This window comes from Moschus berezovskii, chromosome 3 (assembly GCF_049115385.1).
Source record: "Moschus berezovskii isolate FMDL1 chromosome 3, NW_MosBer_1.0, whole genome shotgun sequence".
Taxonomy (NCBI): Eukaryota; Metazoa; Chordata; class Mammalia; order Artiodactyla; family Moschidae; genus Moschus; species Moschus berezovskii.
In genome coordinates this window covers 104,706,282-104,730,553 of record NC_142462.1, presented here as the reverse complement: position 1 = coordinate 104,730,553, position 24,272 = coordinate 104,706,282, and the positions used below count along the sequence as shown (strand labels likewise).

General features: G+C 40.5%; 1 long non-coding RNA gene across 18 annotated transcripts in view; it reads left to right on the top strand.

The window, feature by feature from the left end:
• Positions 1-24,272, top strand: part of LOC148778391 (uncharacterized) — a 222,511-nt gene that overhangs the window by 51,497 nt on the left and 146,742 nt on the right. For 14 of the 18 annotated variants that reach the window (XR_016037063.1, XR_016037059.1, XR_016037069.1 and 11 more), the window contains one exon: positions 2,964-3,078. This is a non-coding gene — a long non-coding RNA (uncharacterized LOC148778391). Of the gene's footprint in view, positions 1-1,463; positions 1,554-2,963; positions 3,079-24,272 lie in introns of all 18 variants that reach the window. The other 4 variants (XR_016037061.1, XR_016037070.1, XR_016037067.1 and 1 more) reach the window with 1 other exon arrangement.

Sequence of the window (24,272 nt, the reverse complement as noted above, 5' to 3'; positions counted from 1 at the left end):
TGGCATTTTCATGCCACCAGAGGGATATAGTATCAATCAAAACAAAAAATATTTCCCCTAAGAAGCTGAAATTCTACAGGGGGAAGAGTAAAGAGAAAAATGACTTTTACTCTGATGAGAAGGAAAACAATTGGTGGGTTTTAAGGAGTGGCATGATCTGATTCTGTTTTATCTATATGACTCTGGCCTTTTGTTTTGAGAATAGTATGTGGTGAGGCAAGGAAAGAATCAGCTGGGAGCTTCTTGTAATAGTCAGATGGGGATGATAAAGGCTTGAATGGCCGTAGTGGCAGTGGAGGTAGGGAGAAATAGGCTGAATTTAGATATGTTTTTAAGGGAGAGCCAATGGGATTTACTGATGGATTGGAAATGGGATGTTAAGGAAAGAGAAAAGGCAAAGATGACTCGGAGGGTTGAATTGTCATTTACTAACATGGGGAAGCCCATAGGAGCATCAGCCTTGGGGAGAACATGAGCAGCTGTGTCATGGGGTGATGTTAAGTGTGAAATGTCTAGCAGACATCTGGGGGAGATGTCAAAAAGGCAGCTGAAAATACAAGCCTTGAGTTCATGGAAGAGGTTTAGGCTCTTGTAGGTGGTAATGGCAACCCACTCCAGTGTTCTTGCCTGGAGAATCCCAGGGACGGCGGAGCCTGGTCGGCTGCCGTCTATGGGGTCACACAGAGTCGGACACAACTGAAGCGACGCAGCAGCAGCAGCAGCAGGTGGTATTTAAAGTGATGAGAGACCCATTGAGATGACCAAGGGGAGGGAGTACGGATAGAAAAGAAATCTGAGAACCGAGGGCCTTGGGTCACTCTAACACTAAGAGACTGAGACAGTGCGAAGTCTAAGAAGAAATGGCCAGTGAAGCAGGAGGAGGGCCAGTAGTATGGTGTCCTGGAAACCAAGCAAGAAGGTGTCTAAAGAAGGAGAGGATCCTCTCTCTGGGGATAGCAATGGTATCTGCTCAAAGGTGGCTCTGGTGAACTTGTTTAAATGGATTAGAGGATTCATTAAAGTACCTGCCTCAGTACCTGACTGCTGGGTAGTTCAAGGTGGAAGTCATTGGTGATTTAACAAGAAGTTTCAGGGGAGTAATCAGGACAAAAGCCTGGTTGGAGTGGGCTCAAATAAGAAGAGGAGGAAAGAATTGGAGATAGCAGAAAATAGTCAGCCCTTCTGAGTATTCCTGTGAAATTGCATTAGAATAATGGGGAATTAATTCATGGAAACGTGGGGTCAGAAGAAAGGGGTGTGTGTATGTGTCCGTGTGTCTGTCTGTCTGTCTCTCAGGTTGGAAGAGAGTATAGACTGTTTATGAACTGATGAAAATAATCCTGTATAGAGGAGGAAATTGATGGTGTGGTTGGATTTAGGATAATGAATTGTTTTGGTCATAGATAACAGGTTAGCTGAAATAACTAGATTGTCCTTTGTCCCTTTACCCTTCTCCTTTTCAGTCAGTCATTCATTCATTCATCAAACATTTTCTGAAGGTTAACCAAGTGCCACAGATCAAACCGGGGCTGGGTAAAGAAGGTGATTAGGAGGTGAGTCAAACGAACAACCTACAACCTCCAGTGACGTTTTTAACACCCAGTGGAGGTAGGCCCCCTAAAAACAGAAATACAGGCTTCAGTGAATGCCTCACAGGAAAAGTATGGACTCCTTTTGATAGAAAAAGAGAGGATGTCTTGGTGTACTCTGGATTGGGTAACATTAGAAGGCATCTCAGATAGGACAGATGGTCCGGCAAGTAAAGATGGACCAAGAAGAAAAGCATTCCAAATGGAACAGAGAATGTAGAGGCCTGGGACAGGGCAGAATTTGGTGCTTCCAGAGACCTGAGAGTTCGTCAGAGCTGCCTAAGAGACAGAAAGGAAGCAGGTTGTGCTGGGCTTTGGGAGCCTTTTAAAATTTGAGATTATATCCTAGTAGCAGTGGGAAGCCATTGAAAAGCTTTTAGGTGGTGTTACATGTTAAGTTTGCACTGAGGGGTGGGGGGAATCTACCTGAGCTGCACTGTCATGGTGAATGCATTGGAGGGGGCAAGAGTGGGAAAAAAGAGCTCCGATTTAGGCAGAAAGATAGTATCTGTAAAATAGACTGAGATTTTACAATTTTGTTATTAAAACATATAACTGAGAATATCCTCTACTTAGCAGAATTTGCCTTAAAGCTTATCAGGTTTCTCAGCACCCGTCAAAAGAACATTTTCTTGTTAAAAATAACATTAATGGAGAAGAGTCAGATGAAGATGTCAGTAATTTCAGCTTACTTAAAACTTTTAAAAAGATTGTGGTAACTTGGTGAAAATTTTCAAATAATAAGCTTTTTTCCAAACATGTTTTCCAGAAAAAATATCAATGACATAATACCAGAGACAGACTCTTTAAGAAAATGGATTGAAGTACATGAATATACATCAAGAATAATTAGTCTATTTATGATATTTTAAGTGTTCATATAATTTAAAAAAAGAACCTTAAATTTTTTGCTTTAATGGATGTACATTGTTTTTTATTTTTTATGAAAAAATAATATCATAAAAATGGTTTATTGATTAAAAATTTTTCAAAAGTTTCCCTTTTCATTTTCAGAAGTATCTTAGTTTTAGGATAAATTATGTGATTAGAGATAGATCTCTAATCTCTCCAGTTGAAGAGTCAGACTGGTGAAAAACCATCACATTATAGTACAGGATGCATATTTTATTGTTCTAATTTAGGCTTCCTCCCAAAGAGATTTCTTAAAACAGAAGAGCAGTCACAATACCAAGTATTGCTGTATCAGGTCACCCACAACCCCTGGACCGTGAGTTAACTTGTTGTGAGCCCTCACTTAAAAAAAAGAAGAAACAGAAGTTACTCCGTATCTAGACAAACCACTCCTGAGGGTTCTATCTTGGTTGTAACTTGAGTTTTCCTTATCACGCTGACATTTTATTTATGCTTTTCAAGGTAAGGAGAGTTTGGGACAGTTTACCATCTGGAGTTTCTCTGTGCCTTGCTGATAACCTGAGCTGAAACCTGCCAGTTTATGAGAAAAGATAAGAAAACCTCCTGTAATATCTGAGTAAGTAAATGCTATAGCCTGCTTTAATTTATTGCCTAAAAAAAGAAAATTTTTTAACATTTAGGTTTTTAATTATCAGGCATTTTAATTGGATTCTTTAAATTTTGTTGTCGAATAATGATGGCAATTATTACAGTTCCAATAAGTGAATATTTTTAAATACTGGGGTTCTGGAAGAAATTAATCCCCTGATGATAAAAAAGTTAATGAAAACATTTTCTGTATATAATGGTTTAGCTTTTAAGAATCATATTAAGGACCTAACTGTATATGTTAAAATTTTAAGAGCTTATTAAATTTTTCCTTAATGTTATATTTCAGTTTTTTATTATGAATGCAAAAATATTGGTAAGAGAACTATTATGAATTTTTTAAATGCAGCTATATATGTACAAAAATTGCATTTTTGTAGGACATGTATTTTGGCTAACAAAATAAATGCTTGTTTCTTTCTTGAAAATAGAATTTTATAAGTTCTTTCTATTTGAAAATAGTGTTTTTTCCCCCTCTGATAATATAGATAAGATTACAAAATCTCTCTGGATTTGACTTTGTTTCTTAATTAAAGAGACTAGAAAAGAAGAACACTCATTCTTTCCAATCAGAATTTCTCTGTGAGATTTAGAGTTGAGCCAGTTTGATATAAACTATTTTTCAGAATGAAAGCTACTAGTTCTTTTGTTATATCCATTGAATCTGTTTGACAGAGCGAGGAAATTATGAGGTTGTACCAGGACCTTATTTTGGAATGCTCAGGTGAATACAATGAATAAATATTCAAGATACTTCCCTACTATAACAGGGTTATTTAATTTTGGTCTATATCTGAGCTGTCCGATATGGTAGCCAGTGGCCACATGGAGCTGTTGACATTTGAAATGTGGCTGGTCCCACATGAGATGTGCTGTGCATAAAATAGACACCAAAGTTCAAAGACTTAGTGTGAAAAAAAAGACTGAAAATATTTTGTTAGTAATTTTTATATGAATCACATGTTTAAATGATAATATTTTGGATACATTGGATGGAGCAAAATACTAAAATTAATTTCACTTGTTTTCTTTTACTTATTTTTAATGTAGCTGCTAGACGATTATAACTTACTTGTGGCTTACATTATATTTCCAATAGATAGAACTGGCCTGTATATAGTCAACATGCTTCAGTTCAGTTCAGTTCAGTCGCTCAGTCGTGTCCGACTCTCCGCGACCCCACGAATCACAGCACGCCAGGCCTCCCTGTCCATCACCAACTCCCGGAGTACACTCAAACTCATGTCCACAGAGTCAGTGATGCCATCCAGCCATCTCATTCTCTGTCGTCCCCTTCTCCTCCCGCCCCCAACCTTTCCCAGCATCAGAGTCTTTTCCAGTGAGTCAACTCGTCGCATGAGGTGGCCAAAGTATTGGAGTTTCAGCTTTAGCATCAGTCCCTCCAATGAACATCCAGGATTGATCTCCTTTAGAATGGACTGGTTGGATCTCCTTGCACTACAAGGGACTCTCAAGAGTCTTCTCCAACACCACAGTTCAAAAGCATCAATTCTTCAGCGATCAGCTTTCTTCACAGTCCAACTCTCACATCCATACATGACCACGGGAAAAACCATTGCCTTGACTAGACAGACCTTGGTTGGCAAAGCAATGTCTCTGCTTTTTAATATACTATCAAGGTTGGTCATAACTTTCCTTCCAAGGAGCAAGCGTCTTTTAATTTCATGGCTACAATCAGCATCTGCAGTGATTTTGGAGCCCAAAAAAACAAAGTCTGACACTATTTCCACTGTTTTTCCATCTATTTCCCATGAAGTGATGGGACCAGATGCCATGATCTTTGTTTTCTGAATGTTGAGCTTCAAGCCAACCTTTTCACTCTCCTCTTTCACTTTCATCAAGAGGCCTTTGAGTTCCTCTTCACTTTCTGCCATAAGGGTGGTATCATCTGCATATCTGAGGTTATTGATATTTCTCCCGGCAATCTTGATTCCAGCTTGTGCTTCTTCCAGCCCAGCGTTCCTCATGATGTACTCTGCATATAAGTTAAATAAGCAAGGTGACAATATACAACCTTGACGTACACCTTTTCCTATTTGGAACCAGTCTGTTGTTCCATGTCCAGTTCTGACTGTTGCTTCCTGCCCTGCATACAGGTTTCTCAAGAGGCAGGTCAGGTGGTCTGGGATTCCCATCTCTTTCAGAATGTTCCACAGTTTATTGTGATCCACACAGTCAAAGGCTTTGGCATAGTCAATGAAGCAGAAATAGATGTTTTTCTGAAACTCTCTTGCTTTCTCCATGATCCAGCGGATGTTGGCAATTTGATCTCTGGTGCCTCTGCCTTTTCTAAAACCTGCTTGAACATCTGGGAGTTCACGGTTTACATACTGCTGAAGCCTGGCTTGGAGAAATTTGAGCATGACTTTACTAGCGTGTGAGATGAGTGCAATTGTGCGGTAGTTTGAGCATTCTTTGGCATTGCCTTTCTTTGGGATTGGAATGAAGACTGACCTCTTCCAGTCCTGTGGCCACTGCTGAGTTTTCCAAATCTGCTGGCATATTGAGTGCAGCACTTTCACAGCATCATCTTTCAAGACTTGAAATAGCTCCACTGGAATTCCATCACCTCCACTAGCTTTGTTCGTAGTGATGCTTTCTAAGGCCCACTTGACTTCACATTCCAAGATGTCTGGCTCTAGGTCGGTGATCACATTATCGTGACTATCTTGGTCGTGAAGATCTTTTTTGTACAGTTCTTCTGTGTATTCCTGCCACCTCTTCTTAATATCTTCTGCTTCTGTTAGGTCCATACCATTTCTGTCCTTTATCGCGCCCATCTTTGCATGAAATGTTCCCTTGGAATCTCTAATTTTCTTGAAGAGGTCTCTTGTTTTTCCTATTCTGTTGTTTTCCTCTATTTCTTTGCATTGATCACTGAGGAAGGCTTTCTTATCTCTCCTTGCTATTCTTTGGAACTCTGCATTCAGATGCTTATATCTTTCCTTTTCTCCTTTGCTTTTTGCCTCTCTTCTTTTTACAGCTATTTGTAAGGCTTCCTCAACATGCTTAGTCATCCATTTATCAGCATTCTTTTAGCTTTGAACCTTCTGGGCTGTGTATGGATCAATTAATACAGATCTGCATTGTTTTAAGAATATGATTCTTTGATTCATCAAGTACTTGCTGAGTGCCTGCTATGTGCCAAAGCTTCCTGCCTTCATGGTGTTAGCATTCCGTTAGTGAAACCAGAATGAAAACATAAATAAGTAAAATATACAATCTATTTGAAGGTAATAGATGCTTTGAAAGAAATGCAAGGAAAGGGTTCAGTTGTAAACAGAGTGTTCAGGGAAGGCCTCACTAGATAGGCGCTATTTGAACAAAGACCCAAAGAAAGCGAGAGAAAGAGCCCTGTAGATATTTGGGGGAAGAGTGTTCTAGGTAGAGGGAATAGCGGATGCTAAGACCTTGAAGCAGGAGTGTGTCTGGCTTGTTTAAATGGTAGGAGGCGAGATGATTGATTGGAGTGAAGTGAGTGATGCAGAGAGCGCGAGATGAATGGTGACATCACGTGAGCAGCAGTTACCGTCTGTGCAGGCACACAGGTGATCCCTAGGGAGCCAGGTCAGAAAACAGGAATTACAAATTTTCAAAACAAAGCGAAGACATCAGAAACTGCACTTCATGGGGGGAGATAGATTCTACGGCTTAAGTTCAAGCAGCTTACTAAAAGAACCATCAATCCTTAGAAATCTAAGGCTGTCAGCTGAAGACCGGATGAATAAAATGCAGTACATCCATGTAACAGAATAATACTGTTGGGCAGTAAAAATGAACAAAGAGCCGATACATGCTACAACATGTGTGAACCTTGAAAACATGCTAAGTGAAAGAAAAGTCACAAAAGGTCACATATTGTATGATTCTCTTTATATGATACTCCAAGAAAACACAAGGCCATTCATAGTAGCATCCAAAAGACGAAAATGCAACAAGAGAACTGTAAGTCCTGCATATTTAAAACTACAAGCTTTTGTTGAGAGAAATTGCAGTATCCCTCAGTAAGTTGGAGTATATGCTATATTTATAGGTTGGAGGATTCAGTATTGGTAATGTGGCAGTCTTCTCCAAATTGATGTGGAGGATCAACAAAGTCATTGCCAAAGTCTCAGACAGACTTTTTGTAGAAATGTATTTATAGAAGTTGACAAACAAATTCTAAAATCTATCAGAAATGGAGAAGATTTAGAATAGTCAGTATAGTTTTAAAAAACGAAGAAAGTTGAAAAAAGAAAGAAGAAAGTTGGAAAACTTACACTGCCACTTTTCAAAACTTACCATATAGCTGTAGTAATAAAAATAGTGTAGTATTTACATATGGATGAACATATAGATCAGTGGAACAAAATATCAAGAAATAAGATATATATGTGGTCAGTTGCTTTTCAACAAAGGTACTAAGGTAATCCTATAGGGAGAGCACAGTCTCTTCAACAAATAGTAACAATTGGATTTCCTCATGAAGTAAAATATACCTTGACTTTTACCTTACAACATACACAAAAATCAACTTAAAATGGATCATAGACCCACATGTAAAGAAGTAAATGTAGCTGGAAGTCTTGTGTCTTGGATTAGACAAAGATTTAGTCAGTAGGATATACAAAGCATGAAGTATAAAACAAAAACCGGTAAATTGGACTTCATCACAATTAAAGTTTTGCTCTTCAGAAGATACCACTCTTAAGAAAATGAAAAGTCAAGCCACATACTAGGAAAAAATATTCACAAAACATAAGTCTGATAAAGGACTAGTGTGTAGGAAAGGGGGGCTTTCCTGGTAGCCCAGCTGGTAAAGAATCCACCCACATGGCAGGAAACCTCAGTTCAATTCCTGGGTTGGAAAGATTCCCTAGAGATGGGATAGGCTACCCACTCCGGTATTCTTGGGCTTCCCTGGTGACTCAGCAGGTAAAGAATCCACCAGCAATGCAGGAGACCCTGGTTCGATTCCTGGGTTGGGAAGATCCCCTGGAGACAGTGGATCCTGTCCATGGGGTCATAAAGAGTCAGACACAACTGAGCAACTAAGCACAGCAGATGTAGGAAAAAAATAAACAACTCTTAAAATTCAGTCAAAAGACAGCAATCCAATTTAAATATGTACAAAAATTTGAAGAGACATTTCACCAGAAAGATATATAAATGGCACATAAGCACATGAAAAGCATTTCAACATCATTAGTCACTGCTGCTGCTGCTAAGTTGCTTCAGTCATGTCCGACTCTGTGCGACCCCACAGGCGGAAGCCCACCAGGCTCCCCTGTCCCTGGGATTCTCCAGGCAAGAACACTGGAATGGGTTGCCATTTCCTTCTCCAGTGCAGGAAAGTGAAAAGTGAAAGTGAAGTCGCTCAGTCGTGTCCGACTCTTAGCAACCCCATGGATTGCAGCCTTCCAGGCTCCTCCATCCATGGGATTTTCCAGGCAAGAGTACTGGAGTGGGATGCCATTGCCTTCTCCATCATTAGTCACTAAGGACATGCAAATTAAAGCCTTAATGAGATATTGCTGCATACCCACTATAATGACTAAAATTAAAAAAAAAACCTGACAGTACATGCATTGGCAAGGACGTAGATAAGTCAGAATTTTTACATGCTGCTGGTGGTAATATAAAATGGCACAACCATGTTCAAAAGCAGTTTGGCAGTTTCTTTAAAAGTTCAACATACACTTAACATGTGACCAGCAATTCCATTCTTATAGATATGCTGTCAGGAGAAATAATAGCGTATGTCCAGACAAAGACTTGTATACAGTGTTCATGGAAGCTTTATTTGTGGTTGCCAAAAAGTACAAATAATGTAACTGTCCACCAACGGACGAATAGATAAATCCATGCACTGGAATGCAACTCGACAATGAAAAGGAGTGGACTATTCGTATATACAATGACATGGGGAATCTCAGAATGAGTATGCTCTGTAAAAAAAGCAGATTCCCCCCTCAAAGCACCATTTAATTGAAATTCTAGAAAATGGAAACTAATCTATAGTGCCAGCAGATCCATGGTTGCCTGAGGATGGCTTGTGGGGGGAGGGAGAAAAGGATTCCAAAGGGAGGAGCACAAAGAAACATTAGGGGTGATGTGCAGTGGCCACAGGACTGGAAAAGATCAGTCTTCATTCCAATCCCAAAGAAAGGGAATGCCAAAGAATGCTCAAACTACCGCACAATTGCACTCATCTCACACGCTAGTAAAGTCATGCTCAAAATTCTCCAAGCCAGGCTTCAGCAATATGTGAACCGTGAACTCCCAGATGTTCAAGCAGGTTTTAGAAAAGGCAGAGGCACCAGAGATCAAATTGCCAACATCCGCTGGATCATGGAGAAAGCAAGAGAGTTCCAGAAAAGCATCTATTTCTGCTTCATTGACAATGCCAAAGCCTTTGACTGTGTGGATCACAGTAAACTGTGGAACATTCTGAAAGAGATGGGAATCCCAGACCACCTGACCTGCCTCTTGAGAAACCTGTATGCAGGTCAGGAAGCAACAGTCAGAACTGTACATGGAACAACAGACTGGTTCCAAATAGGAAAAGGAGTGCATCAAGGCTGTATATTGTCACCTTGCTTATTTAACTTATATGCAGAGTACATCATGAGGAACGCTGGGCTGGAAGAAGCACAAGCTGGAATCAAGATTGCTGGGAGAAATATCAATAATCTCAGATATGCAGATGACACTACCCTTATGGCAGAAAGTGAAGAGGAACTCAAAAGCCTCTTGATGAAAGTAAAAGAGGAGAGTGAAAAGGTTGGCTTGAAGCTCAACATTCAGAAAACAAAGATCATGGCATCTGGTCCCATCACTTCATGGGAAATAGATGGAAAAACAGTGGAAACAGTGTCAGACTTTGTGTTTTTGGGCTCCAAAATCACTGCAGATGCTGATTGCAGCCAGGAAATTAAAAGACGCTTACTCCTTGGAAGGACAGTTATGACCAACCTTGATAATATATTAAAAAGCAGAGACATTAATTTGCCAACAAAGGTCCATCTAGTCAAGGCTATGGTTTTTCCCGTGGTCATGTATGGATGTGAGAGTTGGACTGTGAAGAAAGCTGATCGCCGAAGAATTGATGCTTTTGAACTGTGGTGTTGGAGAAGACTCTTGAGAGTCCCTTGTACCGCAAGGAGATCCAACCAGTCCATTCTAAGGGAGATCGATCCTGGGTGTTCATTGGAAGGACTGATGCTAAAGCTGAAACTGCAATACTTTGGCCACCTCATGCGATGAGTTGACTCACTGGAAAAGACTCTGATGCTGGGAAGGGTTGGGGGCGGGAGGAGAAGGGGACGACCGAGAATGAGATGGCTGGATGGCATCACCGACTCTGTGGACATGAGTTTGAGTGAACTCCGGGAGTTGGTGATGGACAGGGAGGCCTGGCGTGCTGTGATTCATGGGGTCGCAGAGAGTCGGACACGACTGGGCAACTGAACTGAACTGAACTGATATACTCATTATCTTGATTATGCATAATAGTTTCAGGGGTGTATACATACATCGAAATTCATCAAATTATATAGTTTTTGTGTGATTTATTGTATATCAATAACACCCCAATAAGGCTGTAAAAAAAATTGTGTCCATTCAAGAATCAAGCATATATTCATAGCAGATTCACAATAGATAATCCAAAAGATACTATAGACAGTTCACAAAGAATCCAAATCCATCATCTGGTGAATGGATAAGCAAAATGTGTGATGGCTGTATAATGGAATATTACTCAGCCACAAAAAAGAACAAACTCCTAATTCATTCTCCAGTATAACATGAATGAACCTCAAAAACATGCCAGTTAGCAGAAGCCAGAAACAAAGGACTCTATGTTGCAATGTGCTATTTATATGAAATTTTTAGAAAAGAAAAAATCAAAGATCAGATCAGTGGTTGCCTGGGGCCAGTGGGGGAGTAGAGGTTGGCTGTGAACAGTTAGAAGGGAACTGTTCGGATGATGGAAGTATTTTTGTTGACAGTCATGTGACTGTCTATGTATAACTTACTAAAGCTCATCTGATGGTATTGTTAAAATGGATTACTTTCATGGTATATAAATTACACCTTAATAAAACCATTAAAAAATGGATGGCCAGTCAAATTTTTAAATCCTCATTAAGAGAACTGTTCAAGAAACAGGACAGTATTGCGGATTTCATTGTGCTGTGTTGCTTTGGAATACTTGGTGAGACCTGTTGAATTAATTTTTGTGTCAAATTGTTTTTTTGATTCTAAAGGTGAAACAAATCATTATCAGTTGCCTTTCCCAGAGTTTAGTGACAGCAGCAGCTGCATTTCACTTTCATGTGAACATTGGTTTAGAATGATTGGTTTTGTGCTGAACAGCTGTTAGCACCCTCTGGCTGGAAGAGATGGTAGTTTCTTAGATCGCTACTGTACTCGAGCACAGTAGTTCAGAAGTGTAGGTTAACCTCCACCTCTCAGTTCTCCATGAAGGAAGTGGATGACAGCTTAATACCTCTGTATTCTTTAGATACAGAGAGGCACACCCTTCTAGGCCTTGGGTGCCCACCCACCTGTCCCCGGCCCCACATACATGGAGACAGCAGGAAATCTGCACAGAAGTCCCTTGAGGTTGAGAGGTAAAGTGCAACCAAAAGAACCCCCTGGAGCAGGGTCTGGCCACGTCTGCACCAGCCGAGGAATAGGGGTCTCTGCTGCCGCTGCTGCTAAGTCACTTCAGTCGTGTCCGACTCTGTGTGACCCCATAGATGGAAGCCCACCAGGCTCCCCCGTCCCTGGGATTCTCCAGGCAAGAACACTGGAGTGGGTTGCCATTTCCTTCTCCACTGTGTGAAAGTAAAAAGTGAAAGTGAAGTCGCTCAGTCGTGTCCGACCCTTAGTGACCCCATGGACTGCAGCCTACCAGACTCCTCCATCCATGGGATTTTCTAGGCAATAGTACTGGAGTGATTTGCCATTGCCTTCTCCAGGGGTCTCTAGGGACGTTGAATTTTACATCCTCAGATAAAATTAGAAAATGACTGAATTTCAATGAAAAAGCCAATGACTCTAGAGCATCTTGCCTGTGATTCAGCCTGTGTGCGTGTGTGCTGAGTCGCTTCAGTCATGTCTGACTCTTTGCGCCCCTGTGGACTGTAGCCCACCAGGCTCCTCTACCCATGGGATTCTCCGGGCAGGAATATTCAAACAGAAAAAATTTGTTCTGTAAACAACCAATCATTTGCCTAAAATTCATTCAGCCATTTTCCCAGATAAAATACCAGTTATTTAACCAAATTTTTCTTTTTCTTTTCTCCCCTCAAAGCAGATCCTCTATTCAACAAAGATTTAGGGGACTCTCATATTTGTCATGCACACCAAAGATAAGACATACCTGCAAGGATAAAAGACATGGAATTGAGGGTGGAGGCCTGATGATACACAGTCAGCCTCCATGGGGAGGAGGCAGGGGCGTTCAGAGAGGCATTGCTCCAGGAAGCTTTGGAGCAGGGAATGTAGACTGCCGAGATTTGCAGGATGAATAGGACTTGACTGTTAGCCAGGTTGGGGGGACCATAAAGCTGTGACATGGGGGTATAAGGAAGAGAGAACAGGGTCAAGAGATGCAGTGAGTCTGAGTGACGTGACTTTGTGGCTGGCTGAATTTGAAGAATAGGAGAGAAAGCGGCATCAAGGTTGGGTTCAACTTTGGCCATGGCCGTCTCAGCAAGTGGTGATGCCATTCACTGAGGTGGGGATACAAGACACCTAGGAGGTTTATTCGGAGAAGGCAGTGGCAAGCCACTCCAGTACTCTTGCCTAGAAAATCCCATGGATGGAGGAGCCTGGTGGGCTGCAGTCCGTGGGGTCGCTAAGGGTCAGACACGACTGAGCGACTTCACTTTCACTTTTCACTTTCACACATTGGAGAAGGAAATGGCAACCCACTCCAGTGTTCTTGCCTGGAGAATCCCAGGGACGGGGGAGCCTGGTGGGCTTCCGTCTATGTGGTCACACAGAGTCGGACACGACTGAAGTGACTTAGCAGCAGCAGGAGGTTTATTTGTTTTGCTTGTTGGTTTGTGAAACCAAGAAATCACTCTAGAGGTTTTATCAGAGGAGTGTAGTTACTTGCATACACCTGACTGAACTTTAAAGATGTCCTTTGACCCGTCTGCGTTCTGGGAGAAGAACACAACACGGAGCAGTAGGAAGGAAAGTGAAAACCAGCGTGGTCTTGGTGTTCTGTGCTTGTGCAGCATCTCGGGCTGTGGTCGGACTTGTGTTTACAGGTAAAATCGCTGATGAGAGCTTCAGGGTAGTTAGAGTGGAGACGTTCTCTGACATGAAAGTCAATCAGGTTTAAGAACTTAGTAATTCCTTTTACTTTTTCCTACTTGACTTCTTATCTCTGCATTTTTATCACTTATAAAGTACATTCTTTATACTTCTTTGGTGTAAAGAAGATTAAAAAGGTAAATTTTAGAAAAGATAGCTCCATCTTATATGTGTATTAGCTCATTTAACTTTTAAAATAGCCCTGTAAAGGAGGTAGTTTTAATCATATTAATTTATGATAAAGATTGCTAATTACTAATAAAGGTATTTAGAAATCAACAGGTTTAAAAAATTTTGACATGTCATTAACACAAAGCATAAACTCTTGTTCATATCCTTTGACATTAGCATGTAAATGAGGATGGCAGCTCATTATTTCTTAAATTCTGATTCTTTCTGCCTTGTCCTTCTTTTGAAAGAAGTGCACTGGTAACAAACGTGCATGTGTGGTCAGTTGCTCAGTCGTGTCCCGCTCTTTTTGACCGCCTGGACTGTAGCCCGCCAGGCTCCTCTGTCTGTGGGATTTCCCAGGCGAGAATACTGGAGTGGGTTGCCATTTCCCCCCCACCAGGGGATCTTCCCAGCTCAGGGATCAAACCTGTGTCTCCTGCGTCTCTTGCAGTGGCAGGCGGATTCTTTACCACTGAGCCACCTGTGAAGTTCCAACAAATAAATACAGAAAGTAATACTCTTATTTTTATACTTTTTGAAAATATTGAAAAATAGTTTGGAAAATAACTCCTCCAATTCTTCTGAAAATTTTTGCTCACTATTCACTTTAATTTTTAAATGATCATGAATATATTACACCAAACCAAAAATACTATGTAAACCGTTATTTTGAATCTACGTCAAAACAGTACAACTTAAAATTAGGTTTTACCCATTGCTTCTGACTTATCTTTCAATAATACGTGGTCAGATCCTGCTTTAAATGTCCTACTGCTTGACATACCTTGATGAAGTAAGTTTCTTGACCTCAGTTAGGCTGTTTTCCTCATCTGTAAAATGCAGACCATGAGGTATGTGTTCCAGTGCTGTAAAATTCAGAAATAATTTCTTGGGCGCGAGTGCCAGTGTAAACAGGCAATTTCCTTTTGTGCCACAAGAGGGCGTGCCTGTGTTGCTAGCCTGAGCTGAGCAACTGTTTTCCAAGATGTGGCTGAAAAGTTAAGGACAAGTGGATTGCTAGGAAAATGTGAAAGAAAAAGGTTTTTTGGTAGTGTCAGGAAAGAGATTGTTGAAACATAAAATTATGTAAAGGAAGGGGTTGTGAATAAGATTCCTTGAAGATATGAAAGCTTTTGCTGACATAGGTCATTGGAGATTTCTGCTGCCAGTCAACAATACCGCCCCCCCACCTTTTTTCTGCCTGTATCTGAGAATTTTGGTTTTTTTTTTCCTTCTTCTTTGCAACTGTCTATAAATCTTTTATATCAAACAAATATAGAATCCAAAGTTTAGTTTCTTAGTAGTGATCCGGAATAATTAATGTGATTGAAGATAAATTTTGTTTTCCCTGGTGGCTCAGATGGTAAAGAATCTGCCTGCAATGCAGGAGACCAGAGTTTGATCCCTCAGTTGGAAAGATTCCCTGGAGAAGAGAATGGCAACCCACTCCAGTATTCTTGCTTGGAGAATTCCATGGACAGAGGAGCCTGGTGGGCTACAGTCCATGGGGTCGCAGAGTTGGACACGACTGAGCGACTGAGAACTGTGAAGGATAAATTGGATTGTTTGGTCTCAGTGCCTTGGATATGTACAAAATCTGTTTGCCCCAAATTAGGAAAATTTGAATTTTACATCCTGCCTCCCTCCATGCACCTTTTTCCTTTAAGTTACTGAATTCTTTGATATTTTGCTGTCACATGTAGCTCAGAAAGTTGGATAGGGACAAGGAAAAACATTGTTCTGTGAACCAACCCTAGGGATGTGGAACTAATTTTAATATACCACATTTTTAAAATTGACAAGATCAGAGCTGAACACAGTGACACTGGCAGTTGTGCTTTATTCTGATGAGTGTGGGGAAATAGTTTCATCTCAGCTATATATTTCACGTGAATATGCTCTTTGATTAAGTCATCCAGGCAACCCTTTTATTTTGCTAATATTTTTATTATAAATACAAAAGTCATGTTTTATTTTATATAACTATAATTATACTTTTAACACTTTTCATATTGGAAAATGTTCTGAATCTAGAAAGCAAGATCCATTGGCATCTCCTTTTACTCTGAATCCTACTTTTAGAAGTTTTCTCTGGGGGTTGTTCCTGGTAATAAACAGTGTCTAAGTTCGGAGTCAGACTGCCCAGGTTCAAACTATGGTGCTGCTAAGTTTGAAATGTAATAAAAGTGAAGTTAGTCTTCTACTTTCTTTCTCATTTGAAATTTGATGATTTCTTGACCAGGAGAAAGAGAGGTGCAGTTACTCTAGAAGTGATGCCCTTAATCTGTGCAGCGGCCAGTTTAAAATGATCCTTCCTTGTTCATCACAAGGAGTTACAAACTTGTAATACTTTAGAGATTGCTCAATTTAAAAAGAAAGAATGTAAAAGAAAAAAGGAACTCTGTATTTCTATTTTCTTTGCTTCCACTGTGAAATTTGGTCTTGTTTCAAGATGTGGGAGCACCTGTGATAACCTCTTGTCCACGTGAAGATCATCTATCTTCTTCATTTTGGTTAAAAAAAAAAGTGAAGGTAGAGAATAGCTGAAACCCTGGAGCACTGTTGGTAGGAATGTACAATGCTACATCTGGTATGGAAGACAGGACAGAGGCTCCCTAAAATATTAAAAATAGAACTACCATATGATCCAGCAATTACCTATCTGGATATTTATCCAAAACATCTGAAATTAGGATGTCAAAGTGTTGATATCTCTTTGACATCCTAATTTCAGGTGTTTTGGATAAATATCCAGATGTGTAATTGCTGGATCATATGGTAGTTCTATTTTTAATATTTTAGGGAGCCTCTGTCCTGTCTTCCATACCAGATGTAGCATTGTACATTCCTACCAACAGTGCTCCAGGGTTTCAGTTTCTTCACATCCTTGCCAACACTTGTTTGTATGCGTGTGTGTGTTTTTTATAACAGCTATTCTAACAGGTGTCAGGTGACATCTCATTGTGTATTTGCATTTCCCTGATGGTTAGTGATGCTGAGCATCTTTTTATATTTCTGTTGGCTGTGTGTATGTCTTCTTTTCTTTTTTTTTTGTAATTAATTTATTTTTTATTGGAAGCAAATTATTTTACAATATTATTTTGGTTGGTTTTGCCATATATTGACATGAATTCGCCCCGGGTTTACATAAGTTCCCCCTCCTGAACCCCCCTCCCACCTCCCTGTCTTCTTTTCAATTCAAGTCCTTGGCTCATTTTTAATCATTTCCTTATTTATTTATTTATCTGTGTATGTATTTATGCTAATTGGCTTGTAGCAATCATAATATCCATATCATGGATATTAACCCTTTATCAGATATTTTCCTTTTCACTCTCTTAGATTGTTTTCTTTGTTCTGCAAAAGCTTTTTATTTAATGTACAGATACTTGTCTATTTTTGCTTTTGTTGTAAGCCCAGTGCCATGAAGCTTTCCCCCTATGTTTTCTCCTAGGAGTTTTACAGTTTTGGGTCTTAATGTTTAAGTTTTGAAACCATTTTGAGTCAACTTTTCTGTGTGGCATAAGATAAGGGTCCAGTTTCATTCTTTGCCTGTGGATATCCAGTTTCCTCAAAATTGTTTATTGAAGACATTGTCTTTTTCCGTTTTGTGTATTCTTGGTGCCCTTATTGAAGCCCTTATAGTCATGGATTTATTTCTGTGCTCTCTCTTCTGTTCCAGCCTGCATGTCTATCTCTATGCCAGGACGAGTTTGAGAAGAATTAGCTTTCAGTTCAGTTCAGTTCAGGCGCTCTGTCATGTCCGACTCTTTGCGACCCCATGAACCACAGCACACCAGGACTCCCTGTCCATCACCGACTCCTGGAGTCCACCCAAACCCATGTCCATCAAGTCAGTGATGCCATCCAACCATGTCATCCACTCTCGTCCCCTTCTCCTCCTGCCCTCAATCTTTCCCAGCATCAAGGTCTTTTCCAGTGAGTCAGCTTTTCGCATCAGGTGGCCAAAGTATTGGAGTTTCAGCTTCATCATCAGACCTTCCAATCAACACCCAGGACTGATCTCCTGTAGGATGGACTGTTTGGATCTCCTTGCAGTCCAAGGGACTCTCAAGAGTCTTCTCCAACACCACAGTTCAAAAGCATCAATTCTTCGGCACTCGGCTTTCTTTATAGTCCCAATTCTTACATCCATACACGACCACTGGAAAAACCAGAGCCTTGACTAGATGGAACTTTGTTGACAAAGTAATGTCTCTGATTTTTAATATGCTATCTAGGTTGGTCATAACTTTCCTTCCAAGGAGTAAGCGTCTTTTAACTTCATGGCTGCAATCACCATCTGCAGTGATTTTGAAGCCCAGAAAAATAAAGTCTGACACTGTTTCCACTGTTTCCCCATCTATTTCCCATGAAATGATGGGACCAGATGCCATGATCTTAGTTTTCTGAATGTTGAGCTTTAAGCCAACTTTTTCACTCTCCTCTTTCACTTTCATCAAGAGGCTTTTGAGTTCCTCTTCACTTTCTGCCATAAGGGTGGTGTCATCTGCATATCTGAGGTTATTGATATTTCTCCTGGCAATCTAGATTCCAGCTTGTGCTTCTTCCAGCCCAGCGTTCCTCATGATGTACTCTGCATATAAGTTAAATAAGCAGGGTGACAATATACAGCCTTGACGTACTCCTTTTCCTATTTGGAACCAGTCTGTTGTTCCATGTCCAGTTCTAACTGTTGCTTCCTGCCCTGCATACAGGTTTCTCAAGAGGCAGGTCAGGTGGTCTGGTATTCCCAGCTCTTTCAGAATTTTCCACACTTTATTGTGATCCACAATACTTCTTTAACTATTTGATAGAATTCACCAGTGACCACTGGTCCTGTGCTTTTCTTTTTTGGGGAGTTTTTGACTACTGATTCAGCCTCCTTACCACTCTGTTCATATTTGCTCTTTCTTCATGGTTTGGTCTTGGTGGGTTGTATGTTTCTAGGCATGTCTCTGTTTCTTCTGGATTATCCAGTTTGTTGATGTGTAATTACTCACAGTAGCCTCTCACATTCTTCTGTTTCTGTGGCACCAGTTGTTATGTTTCCTCTTTCATTTCTGATTTTGAGTTTCCTCTTTTCCTTAGTCTAGCTCAATGTCAATTTTGCTGTTTTTTAAAAAAATGTCACCTCTTAGTTTTGATAGTTTTTTCCCTGTTGTTTTTCTACTCACTGTTTTATTTCTGCTCTAATGTTTATTATTTCCTTCCTTCTGCCAAATTTGGGCTTAGTTTGTTCTTTTTCTGGTTCCCTGAGGTGTAAAATTAGCTTGTTTATATGGGATCTTTCTTCCTTTTTAATGTGGGCTTCCCAGGTGGCACCAGTGGTGAAGAATCCGCTTTCCAATCCAGGAGACACAAGAGATGTGGGTTCAATCTCTGGATGGGGAATGGAGTAGGAAATGGCAACCCACTCCAGTATTCTTGCCTGGAAAATTCCATGGACGGAGGACCCTGATCAGTTCAGTTCAGTCTGTCAGTCATGTCTGATTCTTCGCAGCCCCATGGACTGCAGCACGCCAGGCCTCCCTGTCCATCACCAATTTCCAGAGCTTGCTCAAACTCATGTCCATCAAGTTGGTGATGCCATCCAGTCATCTCATCCTCTGTCCTCCTCTTCTCCTTGAGCCGTCGGTCTTCCCCAGCCTCAGGGTCTTTTCCATTGAGTCAGTTCTTCCCATCAGGTGGCCAAAGTATTGGGGCGTCAGCTTCAGCATCAGTCCTTCCAATGAATATTCAGGACTGATCTCCTTTAGGATGGATTGGTTGGATCACCTTGCAGTCCAAGGGACTCTCACGAGTCTTCTCCAACACCACAGTTCAAAAGCATCAGTTCTTTGGCGCTCAGCTTTCTTTATGGTCCAACTCTCACATCCAAACATGACTATTGGAGAAACCATAGTTTTGACTAGACAGATGTTTGTCGACAAAGTAATGGCTCTGCTTTTTAATATGCTGTCTAGGTTGGTCATAGCTTTTCTTCCAAGGAGCAAGCGTTGTCTTTTAATTTCATGGCTGCAGTCACCATCTGCAGTGATTTTGGAGCCCCCAAAAATAAGGTCTGTCTCTGTTTCTGTTGTTTCCTCCTCTATTTGCCATGAAGTGACGGGACTGGTAAACTCCGGGAGTTGGTGATGGACAGGGAGGCCTTGTGTGCTGCGGTTCATGGGGTCCAAAGAGTTGGACATAACTGAGCGGCTGAACTGAACTGGACTGATGGGACTGGATGCCACGATCTTAGTTTTTTGAATGCTGAGTTTTAAGCCAACTTCTTCACTCTCCTCTTTCACTTTCATCAAGAGGCTCTTTAGTTCTTCTTCACTTTCTGCCATAGGGTGGTGTCATCTGCATATCTGAGGTTATTGATATTTCTCCCGGCAATCTTGATTCTAGCTTGTGCTTCATCCCGCCTGGTGTTTTGCGTGACATACTCTGCATATAAGTTAAACAAGCAGGGTGACAATATACAGCCTTGACGTACTCCTTTCCCAATTTGGAACCAGTCTGTTGTTCCATGTCCGGTTCTAACTGTTGCTTCTTGACCTGCATATAGATTTCTCAGGAGGCAGGTAAGGTGATCTGGTAGTCCTAACTCTTTAAGAATTTTCCACAGTTTGCTGTGATCCACACGGTCAAAGGCTTTGGCATAGTCAATAATGCAGAAGTAGATGTTTTTCTGGAACTCTCTTGCTTTTCCTGTGATCCAGTGGATGTTGGCAATTTGATCTCTAATTCCTCTACCTTTTCTAAATCCAGGTTGAACATCTTGAAGTTCTCGGCTGTACTGTTGAAGTACTGTTGAAGCCTGGCTTGGAGAATTTTGAGCATTGCTTTGCTAGCGTATGAGATGAGTGCAATTATGCAGTAGTTTGAACATTCTTTGTCACTGCCTTTCTTTGGGATTGGAATGAAAACTGATTTTTTCCAGTCTTGTGGCCACTGCTGAGTTTTCCAAATCAGTAAGAGATTGAGCCTGGCCGTGAGGATGCAGTCGGACATGCGCTCTTGAGCCGTTTCTTCATTTTTAATGTAGGTGTTCACCACTGTAAACTTCTCCTTTGGTATTGATTTTGTTGCATTCCATAAATTTTGGTTTGTTGTTTTTCTTTTTTTTTTTTTTTGGTCTCAAGCTATTGCTAATTTTCCCTTTGATCTCTTCTGTGACCCGTTTGTCACTCAAGATTGTGTTAATTCCCACGTGCTTGTGAAATTTCCAGTTTTTCTTCAGCTGCTGATTTCTAGTTTGTGCCATTGTGGTTAGAACAGATACTTGCATGATTTCAGTCTTCTTAACATGTGTTCTATATGCTTTCAAACAAGATATAAGTTGTATCTGTTGAAAGTAGAGTTCCAAGGAAAGCAGACTCTGAGCGGAGGTTAACATGCCAGAAGTTTATTAAGGAGATTTTGGAGAGAGAAATTGGGCTGCAGTGCAGTCACCGGAAAGGCCTCAGCCAATCCCAGAGGAAGCTCTGAAGGTGGGACAGCCCTTCAGAATTGTCCTAAGTTGAGGTGAGGGGCCAAGCATCTTTACTCTCACACTGACCAGTCATTGGATGCAGGCTGCGTCCCCAGAGGGGACCTGACTTTGACAAGGTGACTGTTTTCAGCTGAGGGTGGTCAGCCTACAGCACTCCTAGTAGCTGGGGGAATGAGTCCCCTTTATTGCTAAAGGGACACCTAATGTCTCCTCTCCTTCTCTCAGAACGTGTGTACCTCTTCAGCGCTTGCCTTTTTGGCCCAATATTACGTTTTCAAGATTTATTCATGCTAATATCTATAGATATAGTCACTCATTTAATTTGTTTTTACAGTATTCTGTTTTCTAAAAATGTCATATTTTAAAAATATATTTTCCTGTCAGCAAGTATCTGAATTTTGACATGTGGCTGTAAGCATTTTTTGGTAACTCCTATACATGTATTTAGTTTATCTGGGTATAGAACCAGAAAATTCCTGGGTCTTAGGATGAGCACAACTTCAGATTGAGTAACTGTAGGGAAATTGCTGCCTGCAGTACTTATATTCTACTTCATATCCTCACAAAGAGAGATTCTAATTCTGTTAGTTTGATAGGTATGAAATGATATCTCACTGTGGCTTTAATAAAAATTTTGTTGATTACTAGTGAGATGGTGAATGTGTGCATTTATTAGCTACTTGAGTGTCTTCGGTAAAGTGTGTTTGCCAGTCATGTGCCCATTTTTCCTATTGGTTTTCTTATTAAGCTGTATTTATATATTTTTCTTACCCATTCTTTTCTGTCCATACATGTCCAGTTGTCTTCTGGTTTGGGGCTTGATTGTTCACTTTTTAAATAATGTCTTTTATTGAACAGGAGTTTCTTTTTATGCTGTCAAATTTCATCAGTCCCTTTGGCTTTGGTTCTTCGTGTCTTATTTGAAAAAATCTATTTTCTTAGGTTGAGGTCATAGAAATAGTCTCATCTGTTTTCTGCGCAAAGTTTTCAAATTTTGCTTTTCATAGTTTCACCTGCAATCTAAGATGGAATTGTGTGTATATTGTGAAGTGTGGATACCTTGTTTTATTTTCCCATGGACAGCCAGTTTTCCTAGCAGCATTTATTCATTGGTACTTATTTTTTCCACTGATGCGCAATGCCATTTTGTCACATCAAGTTTCTATCTATATAGGTCTGTCTGTTCCCTGCTTCAATTCTAGATTTTCTTTATGATGCCTTTGTTTCTTTATTGTGTCTTTTTATCCGGTAGAGTAGATCGTCCTTTCTTCTTGTTCTTTAAAATTATCCCTACTTTTTCCTGTTTGCTCTAACATATGCATTTTAGAATACATTCCATGAGAAAATCTTCCTTGGATTGAGTTCATGCATTGACTTTATAGATTAATTAGAGAAGAATTGACTTTTTTTTCAGAATAAATGTATCCTGTCAGTGTCACCATTAATAGCTATATTTAGGTATTTTTACTGCAAACGTTTTTACAGCTTCCCTTATAGCTCAGTTGGTAAAGAATCTGTCTGCAATGCAGGAGACCCCGGTTCGATTTCTGGGTTGGGAAGATCCCCTGGAGAAGGGAAAGGCTACCCACTCTAGTATTCTGGCTTGGAGAATTCTATGGACGGTATGTATAGTCCATGGGATCACTAGGAGTTGGACACGACTGAGAGACTTTCACTTCCACTTTGACTGCAGACATAATTGTTATACCTTACTTTTTACTAAATACTGCATTTTGTATGTTAGTACATTTCTTTATCAGCAGTTTAAGGACTACATAACCATCCACTTATTTAGCCGTGCCCCTGTTGACATTTAGATGGACCCAGTTTATAATGATGATCTTTGAACTCATATCTTTCCTATCACAAAATTGTGTCTAAATATTCACCTGTGTTTTATTCGTGTAATGCTAGGGTGTGTTTTATAATTAGCATTTATCTGGAATAGATTCACATGTAAGATGTGAGAGAAACATTTGACTTACACTCTCCCCATGTGATTGGCCAGCATTCACGTACTTTGGCCTTTTGGACTGACTTTGCCTTTTTTGTTTCACTATCAAGGAATGATCAGCAATGTCTGTACCTCAATAGATGGTTGAATAAATGAAGCAGTTTTTGCTGTTTGTTTTATTTTCAGGTATGTTACTCTTCCGTTGGTCTGTTGATTCTGGATCTACACCATACTGTCCTAATTATTAGAGTTGGTAGAACAAGATCCTTCTTCATCATCATCCATACTATTATTATTTTTCAGATTTTTCTGGGATATTTCTATATCATTTCTCTTTCAGATCGACTTTAAACAGTTGGTCACTTTTTCTCTAGAACTGTTACAGTTTTGATTGACAGTATGTTAGTTTCCTGAAAAAATTTTTAAATCATTTATATTTTAATTTTCTGGCCTAATGAGTACTGCATATTCATCTAGCTTATGAATTCTGGAACTTTTTGGTTAGCGAAGATAAACCCCCAGATTTCTTTTTCAATTAAAATTCAAGGCAATTAAAGAAATCCATTGCAGCAAACAGAATCGTGCCACATGTTTATTCTGTAGACAAATGTGTTTCTATATTGAGCAGCCCTTCCAAGACTCTGGCCTCCTCGCTACAGAACACGGCTCCCATGGTGCCACATGTGCGCTGACTGGACGGATTTTTGAAGATACGTAGTTACGTGCTCCTGGGTCAAAGGACTCTTTTAATGCCCTTTCTGCCTCAAACCCTTAAAGGAATTCTGCGCCTGTCCTTCTCAGATTTACCCTTTTATGATACGGAAATAGGACGCAGAGCCTGTAGGGCATGGGAGGGAGGGCTGTGTAACTCTTTCACACCTGCTTGGATTCTGGCAGTAGTATTTGCTGAGTGAGGGATGGAGGCTGGTTTGTCATGTGTTTTCACAGAGCTCTGATGGCTCCAGGCCAACCCATTCAGCCTTTGTCTTTTTTCCTTGCATAAAATTGCCTATTTTTCACTTCAGATGAGGGTGTTAGGCGCTCAGAGATGTCTGTTCCTGTTTCACATGCGCGCCATCTGTGGTCCCTGGTGTCTGAGGCGCCCAGACCGGCCCAAGTGTCTGTCGGTCAGCGTGCAGAGTGGCCGGGGTCCCAGCCTGTGTTTGTCCCTGTTGGTGCAGCACCCACCCAAAGCATCGTGGCTTCAGTGTTGTGGACG